At 38.1% G+C, this 27,625-nt stretch overlaps 1 long non-coding RNA gene across 1 annotated transcript in view; it reads right to left on the bottom strand.

Moving 5' to 3' along the window:
- Nucleotides 1-2,347: 2,347 nt before the first annotated feature.
- LOC147572555 (uncharacterized) overlaps nt 2,348-27,625 on the bottom strand; it is a 198,112-nt gene continuing 172,834 nt past the window's right edge. Inside the window, exon 3 of the long non-coding RNA XR_015245782.1 lies at nt 2,348-2,485. This is a non-coding gene — a long non-coding RNA (uncharacterized LOC147572555). The remainder of the gene's footprint in view (nt 2,486-27,625) is intronic.

Below are 27,625 nucleotides of genomic sequence, written 5' to 3'. Positions count from 1 at the left end.
TGTCTTGAGCAACTGAAAGTACAAACTTGAGAAAGATAACAAATAACTCTATTAAAAATTCACACAGAAAAAAAAGATTTTATTTTATAAATTAACCTTTTCAATCTTTACCCAAATGAACTCCTAGTCTATCTAAAAGGAAGAAGAATAAATATTGTTAAAATGTCGACACTACCCAAAGCAATCTACATATTCAATGCAATCCCTATCAAAATAACACCAGCATTCGTCACAGAGCTAGAACAAACAATCCTAAAATTTGTATAGAACCAGAAAAGGCCCCAAATAGCCAAAGCAATCTTGAAAAAGAAAACCAAAGCAGGAGGCATCACAATCCCAAACTTCAAGCTGTATTACAAAGCTGTAATCATCAAGACAGTATGGTACTGGCACAAGAACAGATACCTAGATCGATGGAACAGAATCGAGAACGCAGAAATAGACCCACAATCGTATGGCCAACTAATCTTTGACAAAGCAGGAAAGAATATCCAATGGAATGAAGACAGTCTCTTTGGCAAGTGGTGCTGGGAAAACTGGACAGCGACATGCAGAAGAATGAACCTGGACCACTTTCTTACACCATACTCAAAAATAAACTCAAAATGGATGAAAGACCTCAGTGTAAGACAGGAAACCATCAAAATCCTCGAGGAGAAAGCAGGAAAAAACCTCTTTGATCTTGCCGCCAGCAATTTCTTACTCAACACTTCTCCAGAGGCAAGGGAAACAAAAGCAAAAATGAACTACTGGGACCTCATCAAAATAAAAAGCTTCTGCACAGCAAAGGAAACAATCAGCAAAACTAAAAGGTAACCAACACAATGGGAGAAGATATTTGCAAATGACATATCAGATAAAGGGTTAGGATCCAAAATCTATAAGGAACTCATCAAACTCAACACCCAAAAACCAAATAATCCAGTGAAGAAATGGACAAAAGACATGAATAGACACTTCTCCAAAGAAGACATCCAGATGGCCAACCGACACATGAAAAAATGCTCAACTTCACTCATCATCAGGGAAATACAAATCAAAACCACAATGTGATACCACTTTACACTTGTCAGAATGGCTAACATTAACAACTCAGGCAACAACAGATGTTGCCGAGGATGCAGAGAAAGAGGATCTCTTTTGCATTGTTGGTGGGAATGCAAGCTGGTGTAGCCACTCTGGAAAACAGTATGGAGGTTCCTCAAAAAATTAAAAATAGAACTACCCTATGACCCATAAATTGCACTACTAGGCATTTATCCAAGGGATACAGGTGTGCTGTTTCAAAGGGACACAGACACCCCAATGTTTATAGCAGCACTATCAACAAGAGCCAGAGTATGGAAAGAGCCCAAATGTTCATCGATGGATGAATGGATAAAGAAGATGTGGTGTGTGTGTGTATATGTGTGTGTGTATATATATACACACACACATATACACACACACACATGCGTACACACAATGTAGTATTACTCGGCAATGAAAAAGAATGAAATCTTGCCATTTGCAACTACGTGGATGGAACTGGAAAGTATTATGCTAAGTGAAATTAGTCAGAGAAAGACAAAAATCATATGACTTCATTCATAGGAGGACTTTAAGAGACAAAACAGATGAACATAAGGTAAGGAAAACAAAAATGATATAAAAACAGGGAGGGGACAAAACAGAAGAGACTCATATATATGGAGAACAAACTGAAGGTTACTGGAGGGGTTGTGGGAGAGGGGATGGGCTAAATGGGTAAGGGGCACTAAGGAATCTACTCCTGAAATCATTGTTGCACTATATGCTAACTAATTTGGATGTAAATTTTAAAAAAATAAATAATAAAAATTATAAGTGAAAAAAGAAACGAAAAGAGAAAAAAGGAAAGGAAAAGAAAAAAGAAAAGAAAAGAAAAGAAAAGAAAAGAAAAGAAAAGAAAAGAAAAGAAAAGAAAGGAAAAGTAAAGGAAATACAGGTAAATCCAAAAAAATAAATAAATAAAGGCAAGGGAAAAAATGTGTTAAGATCTAATGGAGTGATGATTGGAGGAACAAGGATAAAAATAGTGATAGTAGTGTAGGAAGAGAAAATAAATTTGGGAATTCTTGGCTCCTTACCCAACCTGAGTATTTTTGTTAGATGTATATTTTTAACTCCCTCTCTGGGTAACAGTTTTCCCCACTCATTGTTCAGCTTTAGCTCTACCTGTGGGAATCTATAAGTTTTTCCTAAAATCAAGTATAAAATTTATGTTACTGTTATTCTATCTAGGTGCCCAGCAGGATGGACCAGACTGAATGAGGCCAGGACCCAGAGACTAGACACACCCACTGAGGGGAGCCCAGGTGGATTCAAAAGCAAATAGCAGAGGAAATCCAGTTAACGTAACTATGCTGGAGATGATGTCCAGTGTCCGCAAACGGGATGATCCAGGCAGGCAAGGAAGTAGTTGGTCAGCATTGTGGAAGAGTAGCAGGAGGGTAGTCAGGTTTTTCTGAAAAGAAAGTAAAACAAAGAATGTCCAGGCAATACATTCATAATAAGATAAATGTGAAGCTGGCCTTGGATTTCACTAAGAGATTTTATTGGAGGAGGATCAGCAAGCAGAGAACTGTGTCTGGGTGGTCCTAGAGTCCTGGGCAGGTTATGAAAGTGGGGAACCAAAGAGAAGGGCAAAAGAACTCTCTAAGTTTCTACTCAATGAGCATAAAGTTTCTACTCAATGGGCATAAACTTTCAACTACGCAAGTAAGTTCCAGAGATCTGTACAACACTGTGCCTATAGTTAACAAAACTGTATTATATTTAAACATTTATTAAGAGGATAGATTGTCTTGCCACAATTAAAAACAAAACAAAACAAACAAAAAAACCACAAAACTTCACTCCTTAGTCCCAGGATAAAAGGCAGAGAGTCTTTTTCACTGATCAAGACAAAGTCCTGCCACTAGAATGAAATTGTAAATTCAAAGCCATAGGAGCATCATCCATTAATGTCAAATTGAATGAATTATTGGCCCAGTAAAGGATCTGTAGCTTCTCCCTTACGTATTTTTTTTAAATGTCATTCACCTCCCCTTCTTCAGGTTCCTTGTCAAAATAGGAACAAGTGGTATTTTTCACACTCATACTTCATGTGTATATCTCACGTATCTTCCATTGCAACTTTTTATGTTTCTAATTACAGAAGGGAAGGCTTTAACATTGCTAATAGGAAGTTCACTAAGGGGCACGTCAATTGTCTGAGCTGGGGAGGCTCAGCTATTCCTAAAAGTCACTGACTTCATCATTTAGGGCTTTTTTGATGGTGGGAATGACAGCAGGTAAGTCACTGTGCCTATGGGAAGCAGAGTATGAGAATATCCCTACCCCTCTTTTCTCCCATTTTTTTTTGCACTGAAACCCTTTCCATAATTTAGCATTAGTCATTCTCTTCTTTTAAATCCCTTTACTTCTAATCATTCTTGACTGAGTTTAAAATTTTACTCCTAACAATTTATTCTTGCCTTTGCATCAATTTGTTGCCTTTGTCATACTTAAAGTTCCATTACCAACATCACATTATGTTATAATTCCTTGTTTACTTGCCTGTTCTCCAGTATACTACAAATTTCAAGAAAGCAGTGATCAGATTTATCTCTTATATAGCAACTCCAGCACCTGGACTAATGTTCACCATTGAGATTTAAGCATTCAATTAATATTTGTGGAAAGAAAAAATAACTACATAAGCCAGGGACCCATACTATTCTCTCTCCCTTTATCTGTTACACAATGTATGTTCTGAAATCCCATCCTGACTTCTACTCTTCCCAGGCATAGTGTATAAACTGAAAATCCTACAGCATCATGGTTCAGATTGTCTGCTGCCTTAAGAATTGGTGGGGGAAAAAAAAAGAATTGGTGGGCTGCTCTATTTCTCCATCTTCCCTGCCATCATCCTAGAGCAAGCCACAGTTACCGATTTCCTGGAGCACTATAGTGGTGACCTATGGCCTCCCTGCTATCACTTACACTCATCTTCAAAACTATTCCCCTGAGGGCAGCAGTCATATTGTGAAATCATCAATAATACTTTCTTTTCCTTAAAACCCTAGAATGGCTTCCTAATACTGCAAGAGTAAAATTGAAACTGCTTTTTTAGCCCCTTCCATGAGATCTAATTTCTTCCCATCTCTCTACTCTTCCCCCACTATGGCCTCTTTTCAGGTTTTCAAGAATAGCTGAAATGTGTTTCCCTGCCAAACAGTTCCTTGCATGGCACGCTCCATGACATTTTTTTAAAGATCTTCTCCAATTACTTTGTCAGATCACCTTCTCCCAAACTCCTACCCCCTCCTAATTATTTTTTAGCATTTCTAAACTGTACAATTCCTTCAAATTATGGACTATAAATTGAATCAAGATCTGTTTGTCTACTTCTTTTATTATCTCCTCCTCTACTAGACTATAAATTCCATTAGGACAAAGATCTGCTTCTGTTTTTCTTCCTTGTCTCCCAAACTTGCAGAACTTGGCTCAAAACTGATACTCAACACATATTTGTTATATAAATTGTTGAATAAAAAATAAATGAGTGGGAATTCATAGCCAATATGCAAAAACTTAACAGTGGAACAACAGTGGGAACCAGGTAGCATAAGAAGGTGTATTAGTCTGTTCAGACTGCCATAACAAAATATAACAGACTGGATGGTGTTAATGACAAAAATTTTATTTTCTCACAGTTTTGGAGACTAGAAGTCTCAGACAGAACTGCTGGCAGAGTCCATTTCTGGTGAAACATCTCTTCCTAACTTGTAGATGGCCACCTCCTCACTGTATCTGCACCTGATCTCTTTTCTGTGCATGAGCAGAAAGATCTCTTATGTCTCTTCCTCTTCTTATAAGGACATCAGCTCTGTTGGATTAGGGCCAAATTCTTATGACATCATCTGACCTTAGTTATCTCCTTGAAGGCCTTGCCTCAAAATATCATCACAGACGTTTAGGGCTTCAACATACAAATTTGGGGGAACACAATTAGTCCATAGCACAATGAAACACTAGATGCTAAAAGATTAGATCCTAGACCTTTGTGCAAGCTATCATGAAAATTAATATAGGCTCTAGAGAGCAAAGTTTTGAAATGAAAAAACAAATTAATATTTGATTGTTTAAAACATCTAATTAAATAAATTTTTATGGGCAATTTATCATGCATACAATTATACAACAAAGAAATTATTGTGCATAATAATATATCTGTAGCAAATCAGCTTTGATGTAAATTTTTAAAATTATTACCACTAACTATATATGCTCAGTTTTTGTGAATTTCCTATCAAGGAAGATTGATTGTATGAAGAACAAGTTCTCAATGCTGTTGCATTTTGGTTTATTTTTGTGGGTGGGGGTTATTGAGAACAACTTTAAAATAATCAGAAGTTCTTCATCTCTCTGATGCTAAGTTCTACTTGGCCACCCTACTGCGTTCAGTGTTCTAGCACAGTTGACCATCTGTTTGCTCTTCTCATTCATGTGAATGTTCATTGGGTACCTCTAAGGTAACATTCCAAAACTAAATGTACCATCTTTGTCCAAACCTATTCATTCAATGCACATGACTTTATGTTTTAAGTATCTGCACTTTCTATTTTCTCCACCAAGAACTCTTCCACTGGTAAAACCTACCAAAATTTCAAAACTGTGTTCAGGTGTTTTCTTATCCTGGAAGCTCTCCCTGAATCCCCAGAAGAGACTAGAGATTCCTTTTTGTTCTCCTTTGGCACTTAGTGCATACCAACCTCATAATTTACCATAATATATGCAATAATCTTCATTTTTTCTATCTCCTTTCCTAGACTATTCTTTTCATTTCACGAATACCTGCCAAGCATCTATTATGTTCCAGGAATGTCTATGGTTCTTAGGATACCTTAGTGCACAAAACAATTTCTTGCCAAAAAGGAACTTACACTCTAGTGGAGAGAGACAAAGGCTAAATCACTTCTTACATTATAATAAAAGTAAGCAAGAACAAATAGAATAAGAGGAATTCAGAGTGCATGCAGGGTGTAGAGGTCAGGGCAGGTAGCAATATTAGATAGTGTGGTCAGTACTGGGGTTATTGATAAGGTGATATGTGAATAAAGACACGAGGACCCCCAGAGAGGAACTCAAGAGGAAGAGCATTCCAGACAAAGAGACTAGCTAGTGCAAAGTGCTTACATGGGAATTATCTAGTGTTTTTAAGGAACAGCAAGTTGGCCAGTGTAAGTAAACCAAAGGGAATAAGGGTAGAGTAGCAGAAGAAGAAAGTCACTGAATTATAATGGGTTCCTATAGGCCATTATAAGATTATGGCTTTTACCCTAAGTAAAATAAGCAGCATTGCGGACCCTTGAGCAAAGGAATGACATAGTGATTTATTTATTTATTTATTTAGAGACAGAATGTGTGTGAGTGGGAGTGAGGGGCAGAGAGACAGAGAGAGAATCATAAGCAGGCTCCACGCTCAGCATAAAGGCCAATGTTGGGCTTGATCCCACAACCCTGGGATCATAACCTGAGCTGAAATCAAGAGTCAGGTGATCAATTGACTGAGCCACCCAGATGCCCCACAATTTAAATTTTTAAAAATGTTCTGGCATCTAACTTAAGGCTAAACTGACAAGATAGTGACAAGAAGCCCTGTTAGAAGACTACTGCAGTAGATGTAAGGGTAACTCAAAGCAAGGAAGTAGTTATAAAAGTAGTGAGAAGGGGACAGGTAGAACACACAGGATTACATAACAGGTTATGTGCAGTTTGAAGGAAGGACAGAAGTCAAGTAAAACTGCACAATTTTTGGCTTGAGCAACTGAAAAAAAAATGAAGCTGACATCAACTGAGATGCGATTATCAAAATAGTACATGTAAGATAAAGAGGAAGATCGAGGTCTAAGCCTCACAACACTCCAACATAAAATGGCAGGTGAAAAGAGGAGGAAGTAGGAAGAAAGACCAATAAATAGTAACTGTGGATTTAAGACGAAAAGCAAGAAAGTATGATGTATAGAAGCCAAGTCTGGAAAGTTTACCTAGGTGCAAGGAGTAGTCAACAGTGTGACAAGTTGCCAAGATGCCAGGAAATACAAGGATTGAGAATTAACTGTTTGACCAACTTGTGTATGTCTTATTCACTTTGAACCTCCAGCACAATACAGAGTAGGCAGTCAGAAGTTCTTCCCTCTGTGTGTATCACAAGAACATTAGCTAATAGAATACTGGAAGAGATCTATAGTGGAGTGGAGGTGAAATGGGAGAAATAGGTTAATCATATTACATGGTAAGATTCTTAGCTCAGTGTTTTGTCGTGTGATTCAACCTTATTCATATGCCCATGCCATGTCTAAATGGGCATAGATGATTTATAGAAAGGCAACTTATTTATGAACTTTACTCGTATATTGGCCATATACAACCTTACTAAATATCTCTTGTATTGCTTTGGTAGAGCTCTCATTAACTTTCCCAGATATAATTTACTTGTAATTATAAATTTCCAGATTCTCCAAAAGGAATTTTCATTTTTAAACAAATACAGTAAAACGCTGAACAAAAAGATGAATGAAAAACTAGAAAGCACAGTGCAATTTTAAACTACAAAACTTACCAAACAGTCATAGACTTTCACCTTGGAAAAAGCAATACCAGTAAATAACCAACTCAGTAGAGGAAATGTACTGAGCTTTACTAGGACATTAAAAACACTGCATTATGAAGCCCTCTAAGAAAGTGTTTTTAAATTGATTTGTTTAAGCAACCTGTCACTGAGACTGAAATAGCCAATAATGAAAAACATCAGCACCCTGAACTGAGAAGATATTTAACGGAATGGCAAAGAGGAGAAAGGTACGCCTTGCTTTATGTAGCATACTAATTAATTATTTAGAAGGAGGAGTAAATATTTGCAGATTATATTCTGAGATGGCATTCATTTTGATAATACTACAAAGATGATTAATAGAGGAAAATAAAATGGACCATGGCCTGGGAAGTTTGAGATGTTAGTAAGTGAAAGAAAAAAGATATAAAGAAAAAAATAATTTTTGAAAAATTCTGAAGAATAAACAAACCTTGAAAGTAATAATTCTAGTTTTTAACATCTATAGAGGCTAATGTATTATTCTGAGTATAATAAATGTGACATATATTGGACTCAGCAGATTGGGGGGGGCATGCAAAGATAAAATGGTTAAAATTCCTCTTGGAATAGAATATGAAGGAAAAGGGCAAAACTTTGGAACACTTCAATCTAAACCTGGTATGTGCTTACTAATATGAATGGGGCATGAAATGTAAGCACCAGGTTGGGGGGGGGGGTGGAGGAAGGACAAAAAGTATTACAACAATCTTCATTTGTCCTGGTTGCTCTGAAGATCATAAACTTTACACAAAAAATAAACTCTTATGGCTGAAATTCCTCTAGTATCAGAGCTCTCAAGAGGAAGAGTTTTCTGATTACAGCAAGATGGCAGAATAATATCTGACTTCTCTCTAAAATATTCATAAATTATGAAAATATTTAATAAATTTAATGCCTATCTGAGATATCCAGAAAAGAAAAGAAAACATCCAACTGTCAGAATTGAAGAGTGAATCTGAAATGAGGAAATCCATGTAAGCCATCTCGGTATCTGCCTAAGATGGAGCAGGGCACAGAAGAGAAAAATGGCGGGTACTAGTGTCATCAGCAGTAGATATGCTTTTTCAGAACCAGTTGAAACAGAGTCAGAACTAAAACCCCAACATGAGGGGCACTTGGGTGGCTCAGTCGGTTAAGCGTCTGACTTCAGCTAGGATCCTGATCTCACGTTTTGTGAGTTCAAGCCCCGCATCAGGCCCTGTGTTGACAGCCTGGAGCCTGCTTCAGATTCAGTCTCCATCTCTCTGCGCCTCCCCTGCTCATTTTCTGTCTCAAACATAAAATAAAACAAAAAAAAATTAAATTAAATTAAAAAAAAACAACATGAAATGAGAATCCCAGAAGATGTGCACTTTCAGAGAAAGGCGTGGGGGAGGGGGGGTGCTAGAAAAAAAGTTTGCCACCAGCACAAAGAGACAAAAAAAAGCTTATAATTGCCCGATTTTGGCGGGGAAGGGGAGGGAGAATTCTCCTTAGAAATGACCACTATAAGCACCTCTACAAATACTGTCTTGTATATCATGCAGTTTGAGGATCCAAATTTATACAACTACAAAGCCTGGAGCCTGCTTCAGATTCTGTGTCTCCCTCTCTCTCTGACCCTCTCCCACTTGCACTCTGTCTCTGTCTTTGCCTCTCTCTCTCTCTCTCTCTCTCTCTCAATCTCTCTCTCATAAATAAATAAACAGTAAGAAAGGGTTGTTTTGGGGCTCCTGGGTGGCTCAGTCGGTTAAGCGTCCGACTTCAGCTCAGGTCATGATCTCACAGTCCATGAGTTTGAGCCCCGCGTCGAGCTCTGTGATGACAGCTGGGAGCACGGAGCCTGCTTCAGATTCTGTGTCTCCTTCTCTCTCTGCCCCTTCCCTGCTCATGCTCTGTCTCTTTCTGTCTCAAAAATAAATAAATAAAAACATTTTTAAAAAAATAAAATAAAAAAAGTGTGTTTTTTTTTAAGAACACAACATAAGATCTACCTTCTCAGCAAATTTTTAAGTATACAATACAATATTACTAACTTTAGGCACTATGCTTTTAGTACTTCCTACCAAAAAAAAAAAAAAAAGTTTTCAGAATGGTTGTTTGTATGACAAAAGAAACTGAGTCTTTGTATCCTGAAATATTTTTTTATATAATATCCTCAAATCAAATGAAAATTTGGCTAGATATAAAATTATAGGCACAATGTAGGGTTTTTTCCCCTTTTCTTTACGTCTTTAGAATATTATTCACGTTTCTTTTTGCTTTCAATGTTGTTGAGAAATCTATGGTTATTGTTATCCTTGTCCCTTTGTTCATAATCAGCTTTTTCTTTGAACTTAATAGAAGCTTCTCAGTGTAAGTAATGTTTTTAAATTTCATTATACTGTAGATAAGTTTGTATTTTTCTTATTTACCCTTTTTGATACTTTATGATCTCTGAAGCCAGAAGTCATTCATCTTTTTTCTTTTTTTGTAAACTTTTAAATTGAAGCATAACATATATAATATAAAGTATACACATTTTAAGTGTATAGCTCAATGATGTCTCTTTGCACAGTGAATATACCCATGTAAACACCACCCATATTAAGATATAGAATACCCCAAAATACTCCAGAAGATTAACTATTTTTTAACTTCTCTCACTAAATATTGCCTCATGTCTATATACAAGGAATCACAGAATTTTATATCTTTTGCTTCTGACTTTATGCACTAAACATATTATGTCTGAAGGATTTATTCATGAGTCCAACATTAGTCCATTATTATCATTGCTATTTAGATCTCCATTGTATTAGTATATTACAATTCATTATAATTCTTCTTTTAATGGGTATTTGGATGGTGTCCAGTTTTGGACTATTATGAGTACCATTGTAAGTATTTTTGTTCATGTGTGAAATTTCTGTTGGGTATATACCTAAGAATGGAATTTCTGAGTCAGAGGATATGCACATGATTATCCTTAGTAGATACCGTCAAACAATTTACCAAAATGGCTGTACACATTTAAGCTCCCATCAACCATAAATAAAAATTCAACTATACCAAAGTTTTTTTATATCTACTCATCCTGCATACATACAGAGATATATATTATTTCTCAATACTTTTCTTATGTTTAAAGGACTTCACAATTTTAAAAATATGTAAAAATATGAAAACTAAAAGCAATTTCAGGAAGAATATTCAACTAAGTGGGGCAAGATTGTTTTATTCTTGTCCCTCCTTCCTCCTCCTGGACAATAGATACATAAATGTTAGGGGAATAGAGATATTGACCAGCAAGACTTGGGATTCTTTAACATAGTAAGATTCAGGGAATATGTGAAAAGAGCTTGATTTTGACAGAAGGATAAGGTCAAATTTACTCATAGATACTCTGTCAACAAGATCTAGGGCACATCTTTCAGCATCCCACCTTTACTCTGAATCCGAGAAGCTCTTGCAGAAGACCTAGGAGAAAAATCCAAGGGTTTCTAGTAGCAGTGATAAAACAAAGGGTTAAGGGCCCTTGTAGGAAAATAAGATGAAAAGAATCTAAAATAGGGTGTTTTTTAACCCACTCCATGGGAGGCCATGTGGGGCTGCCCAAGGAGCCGAGACAGAGTAAGTATGGTAAGGAGCTGAATAAATTAAACTACATTCTAAATCCACATGCTCCTGGGGATCTGTACAAGGAGCATGTTTGCCTTGCAGCTGAAGTAAAGCAGTTTTGCATATGTTAGTTTCACTTACAGTAAGCTTGCTTACAATGGACCCTACATTCTTCTAAGAGCAAAGTCAAATGGTTGTACTTGAGTCAGCATTTCTGGGGGTGAACCCTGGGAATCTGTTCCATAAATATGCTCCCTTGGTGATACTGGTATGCAGCCAAGTTTTGGAACCACTAATATGTAATCTTTTGTATCACTGAGTTGGCTCATGGAGTTAAATAATTGAAAGTCACTAAACCATGGATATTTCTGGCTCTTATATTTGAAGAAAAGTTCATTCAGGGGATATGGATTCATTTGGACCTGAAGCCAGAGGTGATTTTACATTATCTACAGCGAGAGAGTTCTGGGTATGCAGCCCCAGCTTGAGAATAATGAACTGACCCAGGGTGGGCCTGCCCACCAGAAGACAGCGCTTCTAAGACAACCTTCAACCCTTGCAGACCACAGGGCTTAGTTGGCAATCAGAAAAACTACAGTATGGTGCTGTATCTTTTCTGCAGCTTTATCCTCCATTTTATGAAACATAATACTTACTGGAAGCTGAATAGAACATCGAAAAAAATTTTTTGACTCCAAAAATGGAATAGCTGATTTATAAAATTAGACACACATTACTTAGTGTTTCAGAGCATTCAATCTAGATCGTAAATATTTCCATTCAGTTCCAAAGGTAAGCATTTTATCCCATGCATTCATTATTCTCCTTGTTAGGAAATCACTCTCTTTGTGATGAAATTACTTTTTCTTTTCTTAAATCAAACCATAATCTTCCCTCCTCTCCCAAACTATAACTTTTCTCTTTTCTTTCTCTTTTTCTAAGAATTTAGAAACAACTTTTTACTTTTCAAGACGTGAGGTTTCGATGTTAACAGCATTTCATGCACATCTTCCTGTATACCAGATATTGTATCAGATACTTAGTATTTTACTATATTGCAAAGGATTTGGTCTTAGCAAAAAACTAGGTGTGGTAAGGGTCACCATCCCTACATGACACTTGAGAAAACCAAAGCTCTGTAAGTTTACATCATGTGCCCAAATTCATACAGCTAGTGCATGAATGAGTTAGGATTCCTGGGCAGTCATTAAGATGTTCTATCTCTTGTTTTTTCCATAAAATGAGTGGTTTTCAAATTTGTTCTCTGGAACCTTGGTAATCCAAAGACATAGTCCAGGAGTTTTGCAAATGTTAGACACAAATTTCATTTTTCAGTGTTATACATCAAACTTGGACATGCTGAAAACTACCATCTGTTGGCTGCACAGTTAGATCCATTCATTTTGTGCCCTCCTCAAATTTCCTCCTACCATCTCTATACATACATTTAAACTTTTCATAATCTGCTGATTAGAAAGATTTTTCTTTCTGTACTAATCTTTTGTTGAATTTAGATTCAACATGCTCATGCTTTCATAAATTCCACAAACAGAACACATGTGTTACATGTACTCAGTTAAATACCAAACAGAGCTCAAGAACATCTGCTCGATGCATTGGCCAATCATGATATGCAATCTATTGTGAAATAAGAAGTTATTATAGAGAAAGTCTGCTAGTAACTACAGAATATTACAATTAATAGAGGTGGCTATTATCCAATTTGTATTCTGAATGTCTGTTTTAGTAAAGGAACTGAATCAGTTGTTAGATATTATTAGTGATTCTTTTTGAGAAGTTGTATTCATTTTTAATATTGGAAGTATTCTATATGCTTTTCAACCATCCCGACATTATAAAATGAGCTGTTTAAATAGTTGTTATCCTTTGCAACCACCTCTCTGTATTAGTCATGATTTTCTTGATACAGTTTAACTAAAACAAAACAGAAATTAATGTTTATGACACTGACTACAAAGTGTAGCTGTCATCCTTAGCTGTTAAATTCAATATGTGTGTTCACAAAAAAAACAAAAACAAAAACAAAACTCATTATTTGATTCTTAAGAAATAAATGTTATCAATTTCAACTTCTAAAAAGACATTTGGCCAAAAGAAATAGCATTGTTATCATTCTATATAATGGGGTTTCAATTAAAGTTTTCTTTGAAAAAAGAATCCTACTGCTTTGAAATTTTAAAGATCAGTCTACTACAACAACCTGACATTTGGCAAATAAAATAGTACCCTGCCATGAAAGAAAAAATGAAAACTTATTGAATAAACAGACTACTTTGTAATTTTCCATTGTAATTAACTGAGGTAAAAATACATTTTACTGTGTTCCATTATTCTCCCAAGCAATCTTAACAAAAATATTATATTCTCAAAGGACATTTCATCTACAACATCCTTAAAAGAAAAAAGAATTTAATTAAAATGGGGATGAAGTTATAAAACTGGATCACTTTGGCCAATATAGCATTGCATATTTCATTGTCCACTTACATTATTTATAGTAAGATATGAGGAAGTTTCTATAGTTGTCTATACTGATGCATTCAAGAACAAAGCAGTCAATACCACTGATGTCTAGAATATTATTTAGAAATAGCTTCTTCCCATAATAAAATATCATGGTATATTATATTTTCTACTTAATAAATAATACAAAATCTACTCTTCTTTCTCAAAGTTCAATCTCTCCACACTGTTTCTTTATCTGTCAAATACATATGATAGCTCCTCTAAAGCCAGCCTCTCCACTTGTACCCAAATCCCATCCTTCCCACCCACTTAAGGACATCACTAGAACAATGCTCCATACCCTATTCTATGCCATCAATTCTTGCTTTCTGCTGGATCTTTCTTGTCAGGGAAAAACATTCTTTTAAAAATTTTCCCATATTTAAAGGAAATCTCTAACTTCAACTTTCCCCACTAGCTGCCATTTTATTTTTTTTTTTTCTCCTCTTTTTGGTAAAAAGTTCCTGGAAGGGTGCTCTGTATATGCTATCTTCAATTTCTCAGCCCCATTTTCTCTTAAATCCACTCCACTCAGTCTTGTATCACTTTTGCTCCTATCACTCTTATCAAAGTCACCAATCACCTCCACAAGTCAATACCTAATGGTCAACTTTTGGTCTTAGCAATAGCGTTTGACACAGTTGATCATTCTTCTTTTCTACACTTGGATTCCAGCACATCACAGTTCCCCAGACTTCTCTTATCTCAATGCTTGTTCCTTCTCAGTGTCCGTTGTTAGTTCTTCCTCCTTCTCCTCCCGTACCATGCAATGCTGGATAGATTTCCACTATGTCTTTCCTATTTTTATAATAATTCCCTTGGAGATTCCATTCAGACATGATCTTAAATGCCAGCTATGTGCCAATAACTCCCAAATTCATATCTCCAGCTCCAACCTTTCCCCAAACACCATACTTAGGTAGGCAATTGAATACCTGAAATCTCCATCTGTTTGTTCAATAAATAGATCAATTCAAACATTAAACCTACCCCACCAACACTGCTCATCATTTGCATTGATGGCAACTCCAACTTTTTCAATTGCTAGTATTGAAATCTTACAGTCATCCTTTTATCCTCTACTTCTCTCACATTCTACATCCAGTTCTCAAGAAATTTTGTTGTCTGTGCCTTCAAAATATATCAAAAATCCAATCCCTTCTCATTACTTCCAGTCACACCTTCCTGACCCAAATCACCATCATCAGTATCCTAAATTATTGCAATAGACTCCTAACAGGTCTCCCCGCTTCTATCCTACACCACTACCACCCCCAACAGCCTAATCTCAGCAGAAGAGTCAGATGGTTGCATTAAAAGGTAAGTCACCTCATGTCATTCCTCTGCTACCAGTTCCTATGGGTTCTGGCCCCTTGACCACTCCCTTCATTCACTCTGCTTCAGCCACATTGGACTTCTTGCTGTTCTTCTAAAGGCCAGGAATGTTCCTACCTTAAAGCCTTTGCACTGGCTATCCCTGCCTTCTTAAATGCTCTTCCTCAGATATCACCAACTTCAAGTTTTTGCCCAAATATCACCTTATTGAGGCCTTCCCTTAGCTACTTACTCTACTGAAACTTGCAACCTGTAGCCCTTCCCTGCCATCTGCCATTCTCCTTATTTACTTAACTGTATTTTTTTTCTTTTGCCTAATACTTACCATCTTCTAAAATTGGCTAAAAATGTTGAGAAGTAATCTCCTCTCTAGAATGTAAGTTCCATGAAGGCAGGGATCTTCATCTGGTTTGTTTAGTAATGGATGGTAAGCACCTAAAACATTGCCTAAGCCACACCAGGTATTTAGTAAATGCATGCTAACTAAATGAACCCCACTCACAATGGACTCAACAACAGAATCCTTGATGAACTGAAAAAAACAAAACAAAACAATGGAAATCATCATTAAATCACATCAAACAATCAATTATATCTATAGAGTTTAAATCAGTGGTTTTCAGTGCAGACTGATTTTGTCCCCTCACTGCCGCCACCCAGGGAAGATTTGAAGTGTCTGAGACAGGGGAGAGAGGGAAGATGGCGGCGTAGGAGGACGCTGGGCTCACCGCGCGTCCTGCTGATCACTTAGATTCCACCTACACCTGCCTAAATAACCCAGAAAACCGCCAGAGGATTAGCAGAACGGAGTCGCCGGAGCCAAGCGCAGACGAGACGCCCACGGAAGAGGGTAGGAAGGGCAGCGAGGCGGTGCGCGCTCCACGGACTGGCGGGAGGGAGCTGGGGCGGAGGGGCAGCTCGCCGGCCAAGCAGAGCCCCCGAGTCTGGCTTGCAAAAAGCGGAGGGGCCTGACGGACTGTGTTCTGACAGCAAGCGCCACTTAGCGTCTGGGAGGTCATAAGTTAACAGCTCTGCTCAGAAAGCGGGAAGGCTGGAGGACAAAGGGAAGGAGAGCTGCTGAGCCCCCTGACGACAGAGCTCAGTTTGGTGGGGAACAAAGGCGCTCGCCAGCGCCATCTCCCCCGCCCATCCCCCAGCCAAAATCCCAAAGAGAACCAGTTCCTGCCAGGGAACTTGCTAGCTCCGCGCGCAAACACCCAACCCTGCGCTTCTGCGGAGCCAAACCTCCGGCAGCGGATCTGATCCCTCCTGCTGCCACAGGGCCCCTCCTGAAGTGGATCACCTAAGGAGAAGCAAGCTAAGCCTGCCCCTCCTGCCCCTGTGCACTTTGCCTACCCACCCCAGTGAAGACACCAGATCCCCAGCATCACAAGCCTGGCAGTGTGCAAGTAGCCCAGACAGGCCACCACACCCCACAGTGAATCCCGCCCCTAGGAGAGGGGAAGAGAAGGCACGCACCAGTCTGACTGTGGCCCCAGCGGTGGGCTGGGGGCAGACATCAGGTCTGACTGCGGCTCCGCCCACCAACTCTAGTTATACACCACAGCACAGGGGAAGTGCCCTGCAGGTCCTCACCACGCCAGGGACTATCCAAAATGACCAAGCGGAAGAATTCCCCTCAGAAGAATCTCCAGGAAATAACAACAGCTAATGAGCTGATCAAAAAGGATTTAAATAATATAACAGAAAGTGAATTTAGAATAATAGTCATAAAATTAATCGCTGGGCTTGAAAACAGTATAGCTGACAGCAGAGAAGCTCTTGCTACAGAGATCAAGGGACTAAGGAACAGTCACGAGGAGCTGAAAAACGCTTTAAACGAAATGCATAACAAAATGGAAACCACCACGGCTCGGATTGAAGAGGCAGAGGAGAGAATAGGTGAACTAGAAGATAAAGTTATGGAAAAAGAGGAAGCTGAGAAAAAGAGAGATAAAAAAATCCAGGAGTATGAGGGGAAAATTAGAGAACTAAGTGATACACTAAAAAGAAATAATCTACGCATAATTGGTATCCCAGAGGAGGAAGAGAGAGGGAAAGGTGCTGAAGGGGTACTTGAAGAAATAATAGCTGAGAACTTCCCTGAAGTGGGGAAGGAAAAAGGCATTGAAATCCAAGAGGCACAGAGAACTCCCTTCAGACGTAACTTGAATCGATCTTCTGCACGACATATCATAGTGAAACTGGCAAAATACAAGGATAAAGAGAAAATTCTGAAAGCAGCAAGGGGTAAACGTGCCCTCACATATAAAGGGAGACCTATAAGACTCGTGACTGATCTCTCTTTTGAAACTTGGCAGGCCAGAAAGAATTGGCACGAGATTTTCAGTGTGCTACACAGAAAAAATATGCAGCCGAGAATCCTTTATCCAGCAGGTCTGTCATTTAGAATAGAAGGAGAGATAAAGGTCTTCCCAAACAAACAAAAACTGAAGGAATTTGTCACCACTAAACCAGCCCTACAAGAGATCCTAAGGGGGACCCTGTGAGACAAAGTACCAGAGACATCACTACAAGCATAAAACATACAGACATCACAATGACTCTAAACCCATATCTTTCTATAATAACACTGAATGTAAATGGATTAAATGTGCCAACCAAAAGACATAGGGTATCAGAATGGATAAAAAAACAAGACCCATCTATTTGCTGTCTACAAGAGACTCATTTTAGACCTGAGGACACCTTTAGATTGAGAGTGAGGGGATGGAGAACTATTTATCATGCTACTGGAAGCCAAAAGAAAACTGGAGTAGCCATACTTATAGCAGACAAACTAGACTTTAAATTAAAGGCTGTAACAAGAGATGAAGAAGGACATTATATAATAGTGACAGGGTCTATCCATCAGGAAGAGCTAACAATTATAAATGTCTATGCGCCGAATACCGGAGCGCCCAAATATATAAAACAATTACTCAGAAACATAAGCAACCTTATTGAGAAGAATGTGGTAATTGCAGGGGACTTTAACACCCCACTTACAGAAATGGATAGATCATCTAGACACACGGTCAATAAAGAAACAAGGGCCCTGAATGACACATTGGATCAGATGGACTTGACAGATATATTTAGAACTCTGCATCCCAAAGCAACAGAATATACTTTCTTCTCGAGTGCACATGGAACATTCTCCAAGATAGATCATATACTGGGTCACAAAACAGCCCTTCATAAGTTTACAAGAATTGAAATCATACCATGCATACTTTCAGACCACAATGCTATGAAGCTTGAAATCAACCACAGAAAAACGTCTGGAAAACCTCCAAAAGCATGGAGGTTAAAGAACACCCTACTAACGAATGAGTGGGTCAACCAGGCAATTAGAGAAGAAATTAAAAAATATATGGAAACAAACGAAAATGAAAATACAACAATCCAAACGCTTTGGGACGCAGCGAAGGCAGTCCTGAGAGGAAAATACATTGCAATCCAGGCCTATCTCAAGAAACAAGAAAAATCCCAAATACAAAATCTAACAGCACACCTAAAGGAACTAGAAGCAGAACAGCAAAGGCAGCCTAAACCCAGCAGAAGAAGAGAAATCATAAAGATCAGAGCAGAAATAAACAATATAGAATCTAAAAAAACTGTAGAGCAGATCAACGAAACCAAGAGTTGGTTTTTTGAAAAAATAAACAAAATTGACAAACCTCTAGCCAGGCTTCTCAAAAAGAAAAGGGAGATGACCCAAATAGATAAAATCATGAATGAAAATGGAATGATTACAACCAATCCCTCAGAGATACAAACAATTATCAGGGAATACTATGAAAAATTATATGCCAACAAATTGGACAACCTGGAAGAAATGGACAAATTCCTGAACGCCCACACTCTTCCAAAACTCAATCAGGAGGAAATAGAAAGCTTGAACAGACCCATCACCAGCGAAGAAATTGAATCGGTTATCAAAAATCTCCCAACAAATAAGAGTCCAGGACCAGATGGCTTCTCAGCGGAGTTCTACCAGACGTTTAAAGCAGAGATAATACCTATTCTTCTCAAGCTATTCCAAGAAATAGAAAGGGAAGGAAAACTTCCAGACTCATTCTATGAAGCCAGTATTACTTTGATTCCTAAACCAGACAGAGACCCAGTAAAAAAAGAGAACTACAGGCCAATATCCCTGATGAATATGGATGCAAAAATTCTCAATAAGATACTAGCAAATCGAATTCAACGGCATATAAAAAGAATTATTCACCATGATCAAGTGGGATTCATTCCTGGGATGCAGGGCTGGTTCAACATTCACAAATCAATCAACGTGATACATCACATTAACAAAAAAAAAGAGAAAAACCATATGATCCTGTCAATCGATGCAGAAAAGGCCTTTGACAAAATCCAGCACCCTTTCTTAATAAAAACCCTTGAGAAAGTCGGGATAGAAGGAACATACTTAAAGATCATAAAAGCCATTTATAAAAAGCCCACAGCTAACATCATCCTCAACGGGGAAAAACTGAGAGCTTTTTCCCTGAGATCAGGAACACGACAGGGATGCCCACTCTCACCACTTTTGTTTAACATAGTGCTGGAAGTTCTAGCATCAGCAATCAGACAACAAAAGGAAATCAAAGGCATCAAAATTGGCAAAGATGAAGTCAAGCTTTCGCTTTTTGCAGATGACATGATATTATACATGGAAAATCCGATAGACTCCACCAAAAGTCTGCTAGAACTGATCCATGAATTCAGCAAAGTTGCAGGATACAAAATCAATGTACAGAAATCAGTTGCATTCTTATACACTAACAATGAAGCCACAGAAAGACAAATAAAGAAACTGATCCCATTCACAATTGCACCAAGAAGCATAAAATACCTAGGAATAAATCTAACCAAAGATGTAAAGGATCTGTATGCTGAAAACTATACAAAGCTTATGAAGGTAATTGAAGAAGATTTAAAGAAATGGAAAGACATTCCCTGCTCATGGATTGGAAGAATAAATATTGTCAAAATGTCAATACTACCCAAAGCTATCTACACATTCAATGCAATCCCAATCAAAATTGCACCAGCATTCTTCTCGAAACTAGAACAAGCAATCCTAAAATTCATATGGAACCACAAAAGGCCCCGAAGAGCCAAAGTAATTTTGAAGAAGAAGACCAAAGCAGGAGGCATCACAATCCCAGACTTTAGCCTCTACTACAAAGCTGTCATCATCAAGACAGCATGGTATTGGCACAAAAACAGACACATAGACCAATGGAATAGAATAGAAACCCCAGAACTAGACCCACAAACGGATGGCCAACTAGTCTTTGACAAAGCAGGAAAGAACATCCAATGGAAAAAAGACAGTCTCTTTTTTTTTTTTTTTTTTTATTTATTTTTAGGACAGAGAGAGACAGAGCATGAACGGGGAGGGGCAGAGAGAGAGGGAGACACAGAATCGGAAACAGGCTCCAGGCTCTGAGCCATCAGCCCAGAGCCCGACGCGGGGCTCGAACTCACGGACCGCGAGATCGTGACCTGGCTGAAGTCGGACGCTTAACCGACTGCGCCACCCAGGCGCCCCAAAGACAGTCTCTTTAACAAATGGTGCTGGGAGAACTGGACAGCAACATGCAGAAGGTTGAAACTAGACCACTTTCTCACACCATTCACAAAAATAAACTCAAAATGGATAAAGGACCTGAATGTGAGACAGGAAACCATCGAAACCTTAGAGGAGAAAGCAGGAAAAGACCTCTCTGACCTCAGCCGTAGCAATCTCTTCCTCGACACATCCCCAAAGGCAAGGGAATTAAAAGCAAAAGTGAATTACTGGGACCTTATGAAGATAAAAAGCTTCTGCACAGCAAAGGAAACAACCAACAAAACTAAAAGGCAACCAACGGAATGGGAAAAGATATTTGCAAATGACATATCGGACAAAGGGCTAGTATCCAAAATCTATAAAGAGCTCACCAAACTCCACACCCGAAAAGCAAATAACCCAGTGAAGAAATGGGCAGAATACATGAATAGACACTTCTCTAAAGAAGACATCCGGATGGCCAACAGGCACATGAAAAGATGTTCAGCGTCACTCCTTATCAGGGAAATACAAATCAAAACCACACTCAGGTATCACCTCACGCCAGTCAGAGTGGCCAAAATGAACAAATCAGGAGACTATAGATGCTGGAGAGGATGTGGAGAAACGGGAACCCTCTTGCACTGTTGGTGGGAATGCAAATTGGTGCAGCCGCTCTGGAAAGCAGTGTGGAGGTTCCTCAGAAAATTAAAAATAGACCTACCCTATGACCCAGCAATAGCACTGCTAGGAATTTATCCAAGGGACACAGGAGTACTGATGCATAGGGGCACTTGTACCCCAATGTTCATAGCAGCACTCTCAACAATAGCCAAATTATGGAAAGAGCCTAAATGTCCATCAACTGATGAATGGATAAAGAAATTGTGGTTTATATACACAATGGAATACTACGTGGCAATGAGAAAAAATGAAATATGGCCTTTTGTAGCAACGTGGATGGAACTGGAGAGTGTGATGCTAAGTGAAATAAGCCATACAGAGAAAGACAGATACCATATGGTTTCACTCTTATGTGGATCCTGAGAAACTTAACAGGAACCCATGGGGGAGGGGAAGGAAAAAAAAAAAAAAAAAAGAGGTTAGAGTGGGAGAGAGCCAAAGCATAAGAGACTGTTGAGAACTGAGAACAAACTAAGGGTTGATGGGGGGTGGGAGGGAGGAGAGGGTGGGTGATGGGTACTGAGGAGGGCACCTTTTGGGATGAGCACTGGGTGTTGTATGGAAACCAATTTGACAATAAATTTCATATATAAATAAAAAAAATAAAAAAAAAATGAAATGTCTGAGACATTTTTGGTTGTCATATTTTGGAGGTTGCTACTGATGTCCACTGAATAAAGATCAGGGATACTGCTAAACATTCTACAATGTGCAAGAAAGCCCCCATAACAAAAAATCATCTGGCCCAAAATGTCGATAGTACTGAGGCTGAGAAACCCTAGTTTACACTGAGATTTTGAGAGATCCAAAAAGAACAGGATATTCAGAAACTAAATATTATAGAACTACCATGCTTAGATATTTTATTATGCCCAAAGTTTTATTTAGTTCAATGAATCCTTTCTTATATTTTTAGTATGTAATAAGATCACAAGCAATTGAATCCTGCTATTTATAGGGTAAACTAAGTTCCCAAAGAGATTTAACAATGTTTCAATCCTCACAGGGCCAGTTAAAAACAAACCATGATAATGCTTTTAAATCTGAAAACAAAAACAGGGGCACCTGAGTGGCTCAGTCAGGTAAGCATCCTACTCTTGACTTTGGCTCAGGTAGGTCATGATCTCACAGTTCATGGGTTTCAGACCCATGTTGGGCTCTGCACTGACAGTACAGTACAGAGCCTGCTTGGGATTCTCTCTCTCTCCTTCTTTCTGTGCCCCTCCCCCATTCATGCTGTCTACCCCCTGCCAAAATAAATAATTTTTTAAAAAATGAAAATTTTTAAAGATCCAAAGATGATATAAATATAAGAAAAGAGTGCAATAAATAAGATGCCCTAGAGCTGGTATGCCCTGTGTCCAGGAGTTTTTTTAATGACTTCTCTTCTTTTCTACAAAATGATCCTAGACCACAGAACTTTTCACATGCCTGCTGGTGGTTTTAAAAGACCTGAAAAATAGGGGCACCTGGGTAGTTCAATCATGTTAAGTGTTGGACTTCAGATGACTGTGATCTCACAGTTCGTGGGTTCGAGCCCCATGTGGGGCTCTGTGCTGGACAGCTCAGAGCCTGGAGCCTGCTTTGGATTCTGTGTCTCCCTCTCTCTCTGCCCCTTCCCCCATTTGTGCTCTCTCTCTCTCTCTCTCTCAAAAATAAAATAAACATTAAAAAAAATTTAATGAAAGACCTGAAAAACAAATAAACAAACAAACAAACAAAAAACAGGCATGGCCCCAGTCAATACAACAATGAGCAAAGAAAATTAGCAATAAAACAGCTGCAGAAAAAACTTAAAAACAGCTTCGTCTCTATCAACTATCCCACCCCTTTCTCCTCACCAAGGAAAAAATATTTAAATCTAACCTACTAATTGTCTGTATATAGAGAAAGAATACTCAACATTTACAATAAAAGTGTTAACCTAATGTATTGTTGGATTATAAGCAGTGATATATTGAAGCTGGGTCCCACCGCATAATAAGAGCCAACTGTACACAACTCTTCCCAAGGCTGCAATAGCTTGAAATCAGCCTCTGCAATAATATTTACACCATGGAAATTGGCAAATTGAACAAATCAGCCCCTATCCCCATTGCTGAATTTGTTAACATTTAAGAGCATACCACTAACTACACCTAACATGGTACCAATGGGTCTGTTGGACCTTTGATTTCCCAAATTAATTTGCAAAGAAGTCTCTTTAGTTCTGAAGGTCACCATAGCAGGTTGAGGAACCCCCACTTGAGGAAGCCAGCTTTGATTTTAAAACTATATAAGCCAGGATTTGAATATCAGTCTTAGGTAAATTACTTTCTCTTAACCCTATCCTCATTTGTGAGGTGTGGATAGTAACACACCCAGCAGAGAATTGACTGTGAACATTAAGTTAAATACCTACATAAAGTTCTAAGTTCAGAGGCTGGCAAGTGACAAATAGATGTTCAACTAAATCCGTAAGCCCTTTTCTTATGTGCTTGTCCAAAGATAGAAAGTATTGCTGGTGTTTGAGACATGCCAATGGCCAACATCGTTCATTTCCTCCTCTGACTTTCTCTCAACTAATAGTTACAAAGGATGTGGGAGACTGAAGGAGAAATCAATTATTGAAATTAATTACTAATTAATTATAATTAATTAATTAAAATATAATTAAACAATTTGGGGAAATTTTTCAGAGTATTAGTAGATCACTCATTCATACCAAGATTCAAAATATTCATCTGAACTATAAATGTTACCTGGCTATTTAATTTGCAGGGCCCAGTGCAAAATCAAAATATGGGGTCAACTTATTTAATTATTAAGAATTTCAAGAATTGACAGTGTAGCACTGGAGTGAGCATGCGGTCCTCCAGGGTACAGGGCCCTACATGATGCACAGGTCACCTGCTCCATGAAGCCAGGCTTGGTGACTTCTTTCTACATCCTTCCTTCACTGCCTTCTCCCCTTCTATCACTGTCCACATACACATACATTCAGATTCCCTTTCTGATGCCTATAAAGTTTTTGCCAGGTTTTAGCAGCACAGATAGCTTGCTGTGGATGCCAAAGCTGAGGGGAAAGGGACATCTATTTCTGATTTGTGTTCTCTCCTCTCATAAGTTCCTTTGTTGATGTTCACTTACAAACAACTGTCCAATCCAAGTTCTTCCCATCTACCCAGTAGTATTTTGACTTATGGGGGTTATTATATTTTAAATATTTGACCTAGATTATATATGGTTTTTAAAAGCTATTCAGTATGTTTTATTTATTTTTTTATTTTTTATTTTAAATTTTTTTTTCAACGTTTATTTATTTTTGGGACAGAGAGAGACAGAGCATGAACAGGGGAGGGGCAGAGAGAGAGGGAGACACAGAATCGGAAACAGGCTCCAGGCTCTGAGCCATCAGCCCAGAGCCTGACGCGGGGCTCGAACTCACAGACCGTGAGATCGTGACCTGGCTGAAGTCGGACGCTTAACCGACTGCACCACCCAGGCGCCCCTGTTTTAAACACATCCTAAAAAAATTGTTTTTTTTTTTTAAATTCAAAAAATGTAAGCTTTGAAGATAGACAAACTGAAGGTTTGCTGATTATTGGATGGGTGGTAATAATTATAAATTATATTTGAATTATATATCATTTTAAATTATTAAGAATTTTAAGACAATGGCAATAAGTATTAAACCAAGCATTGGGGCCATTAGAACACAGAAAAATTATATGAACTATCTGACAATCAGTTTTGTCATTTATAACAACTATGAAAGTTTAGTACATAAAGTTTTAAAAAGTGCTTGGCACTTATTTTCCAAAATCACCTATCACAATAGGTATGTAATCATATTATTACAACTTAATACAGTTTCTAGCATTCTAGTTTAGGGTCTTATTAAGCCAAAATAATAAAACAATAAATGAAACTGTGACATCTTTAGCAGATCTGGAAAGTCAAATACTTTCATCTGTGAAACTACAGTTTTTTATTACAGAGTGAAAGACAACTGCACTGTGTAAGTACCAAATATCTGTAACTAAAATAATTAAAAATCAGTACAGATATAAAAGGACAAACACAGAGCTCCACATCATTTATTTACTGGACAAACTGCTGAACCTTTCTGCCTTATTTTCTCCATTTATATAAATGAGAGGATAGAACTGAAAAGCATAAAGACTTTATGCTCATTTAAGGACCATACTGAAGAGGAAGAGGTCTCAGAGAGCATGTCCCATAAGCATTCCCTCCTTGGTTACTGGTTTCCAGCTCCTGGTTCTCAGCTTTTCAGATTCAGAAACTATCTTTTATTGTTGTAGGCAATCAGTTAAACTCAGAGAGATTTATTTAGGCAAACTGAAATTGCAGGAGTCTCTTTTAGAAAAGTTTTTTAAATGTTTATATATTTTTGAGACAGAGAGAGACAGAGCACAAGCGTGGAGGGGTGTGCAGAGAGAGAGGGAGACACAGGGAAGGCTCCAGGCTCGGAGCTGTCAGCACAGAGCTTGACTCGGATCGAACTCACAGACCACAAGATCATGACCTGAGCTGATGTCGGACACTCAACCCGACTGAGCCACCCAGGTGCCCCTGCAGGAGTCTCTTTTATAAACCAATAAGCCAGTTATTAAGTTACAATAAAAGAAATAATGCCAGATTCACAGCCTTTGGTCATTTTCCCTGAGTGCTGCTTCTTGGTGGATTGATTCACTTCACAGACTAAATTACAGGTCAGAAGTTTGCTTGAAGAGCCCAGAATCAGAATATAAAAGAGTCATCAGTGAAGGAGAGATATGTGAGTTGGATTGCTTCTCTTCACCCTGGGGGTGTTTTTGCCCCTGTAAACAATATTGCCCTTTCAGAACAAGAAGGACACCTTCTCTACTATACTAACATGAACACTATTTACTATCCCATACCTCCCTCTTTTCTCTTTCAATCTCTACCTAGAGTAGTGCCCTTCTATTAATTCATCCCTTCATCAGAAAGTTACATTTTGATACAATTAAGTTGCTTCTTTAGTGACATCTCAGTCATGGAACTATACTCTGGTCACATGGTTCACCTGGGCACACTAATCCACAAATTTACAGATCCTCTTTTAGGAAAGAATATCTTCATAGATATCTACTGTACAGAGATTTAGAATACTTGCTTTGGGACCAGACAGCCTTGCGTTAATTTATAAGCAAATTTAGACAAGTTAATTAACTCTCAAAGTCTCAAAATCTTTATCTGTAAAATATGAATAATGATTCCTACTTCTCAGGTTTTCCAAAAGGATAATGAAATAATGTTCATGAAGTACAATGTTGAGCCTAAAGTAAGGACTCCACATTGAACAGATATAGTCATCAATACTTTCAAACATTTGACATTGTGTTTTTACTAATGTCAGTCTTCCAAATTGGCCTTTGTATTCCTTTGTCTCAAAATAAGGGAAACACCTATACAACCCTTTATGTCTTGACTGCATATTTCAGCATTAACTTTGTGTAAGTCAACACGTGTACAAAGGCAAATGCAGGGGATGTTTCAAAGGCAATATACTCTTCACAAAATTGAATGCAATGAATTATACATTCGCTAATAACTAATTATAGCTTTTTGTTTTGCCGGTTATATGACAATGCATTGTGCTATTTTCTCACACTGCAATGTTACTCGACTGAACCCATCAGTTCATAAAAACAAATTTGGCATCTCCTTGTCATGTTTAATATAAATCAACTGCACCATGAAATTCTGCTTTGTTTAAGCTCATGATAGTCACCAGCGTGGACCATGCAAACTTTGGCCTTTAAACTCCAAGACCATTTTTCATTATATTTCTTTGTTAGGAGGACCTGTTTGTATATAATTAAATGTGGCTTTCTTAAACCTTTACAGTTGGTAGCTTAATGTATTTTTGTTTTATTTCGAGTACAAAGGCTATATTATGCTTTTGTTGGCATCAACACTAGTTAGTGTGCCAGCTACATAATTTTGTTCTCTGCAATATGTCAGTATTTGAGTGCCTTGGGCTCAACAGGTGGTGCTAGATAAGGTTCTGGCAAATCAAATAGGTAATGTGGTTATTTCTTTTGTCAAATTATAATTAAAAACAGTCTGTGTAAAATGAGACTTACATTTTCCTGTTTTAAAAAGGGCTCAACATCCAGTACAAATTATTTTCTATAACAAAGACCCATTAGTGAGGGAGCATACTGCCTGCATAAATGTGCAACACCTTCTCATGTGCAGTTTCTAGCTCAAAGTAAAGTTTACTTTGTAAACCTGAAGTGTAAACATTG

The sequence above is a fragment of the Puma concolor genome, chromosome E4 (genome assembly GCF_028749965.1).
Source record: "Puma concolor isolate L17-30 chromosome E4, mPumCon1.1.hap2, whole genome shotgun sequence".
NCBI lineage: Eukaryota > Metazoa > Chordata > Mammalia > Carnivora > Felidae > Puma > Puma concolor.
Note: the sequence above shows the minus strand (reverse complement) of the source record. Positions and strands in the feature narration are given on the sequence as shown.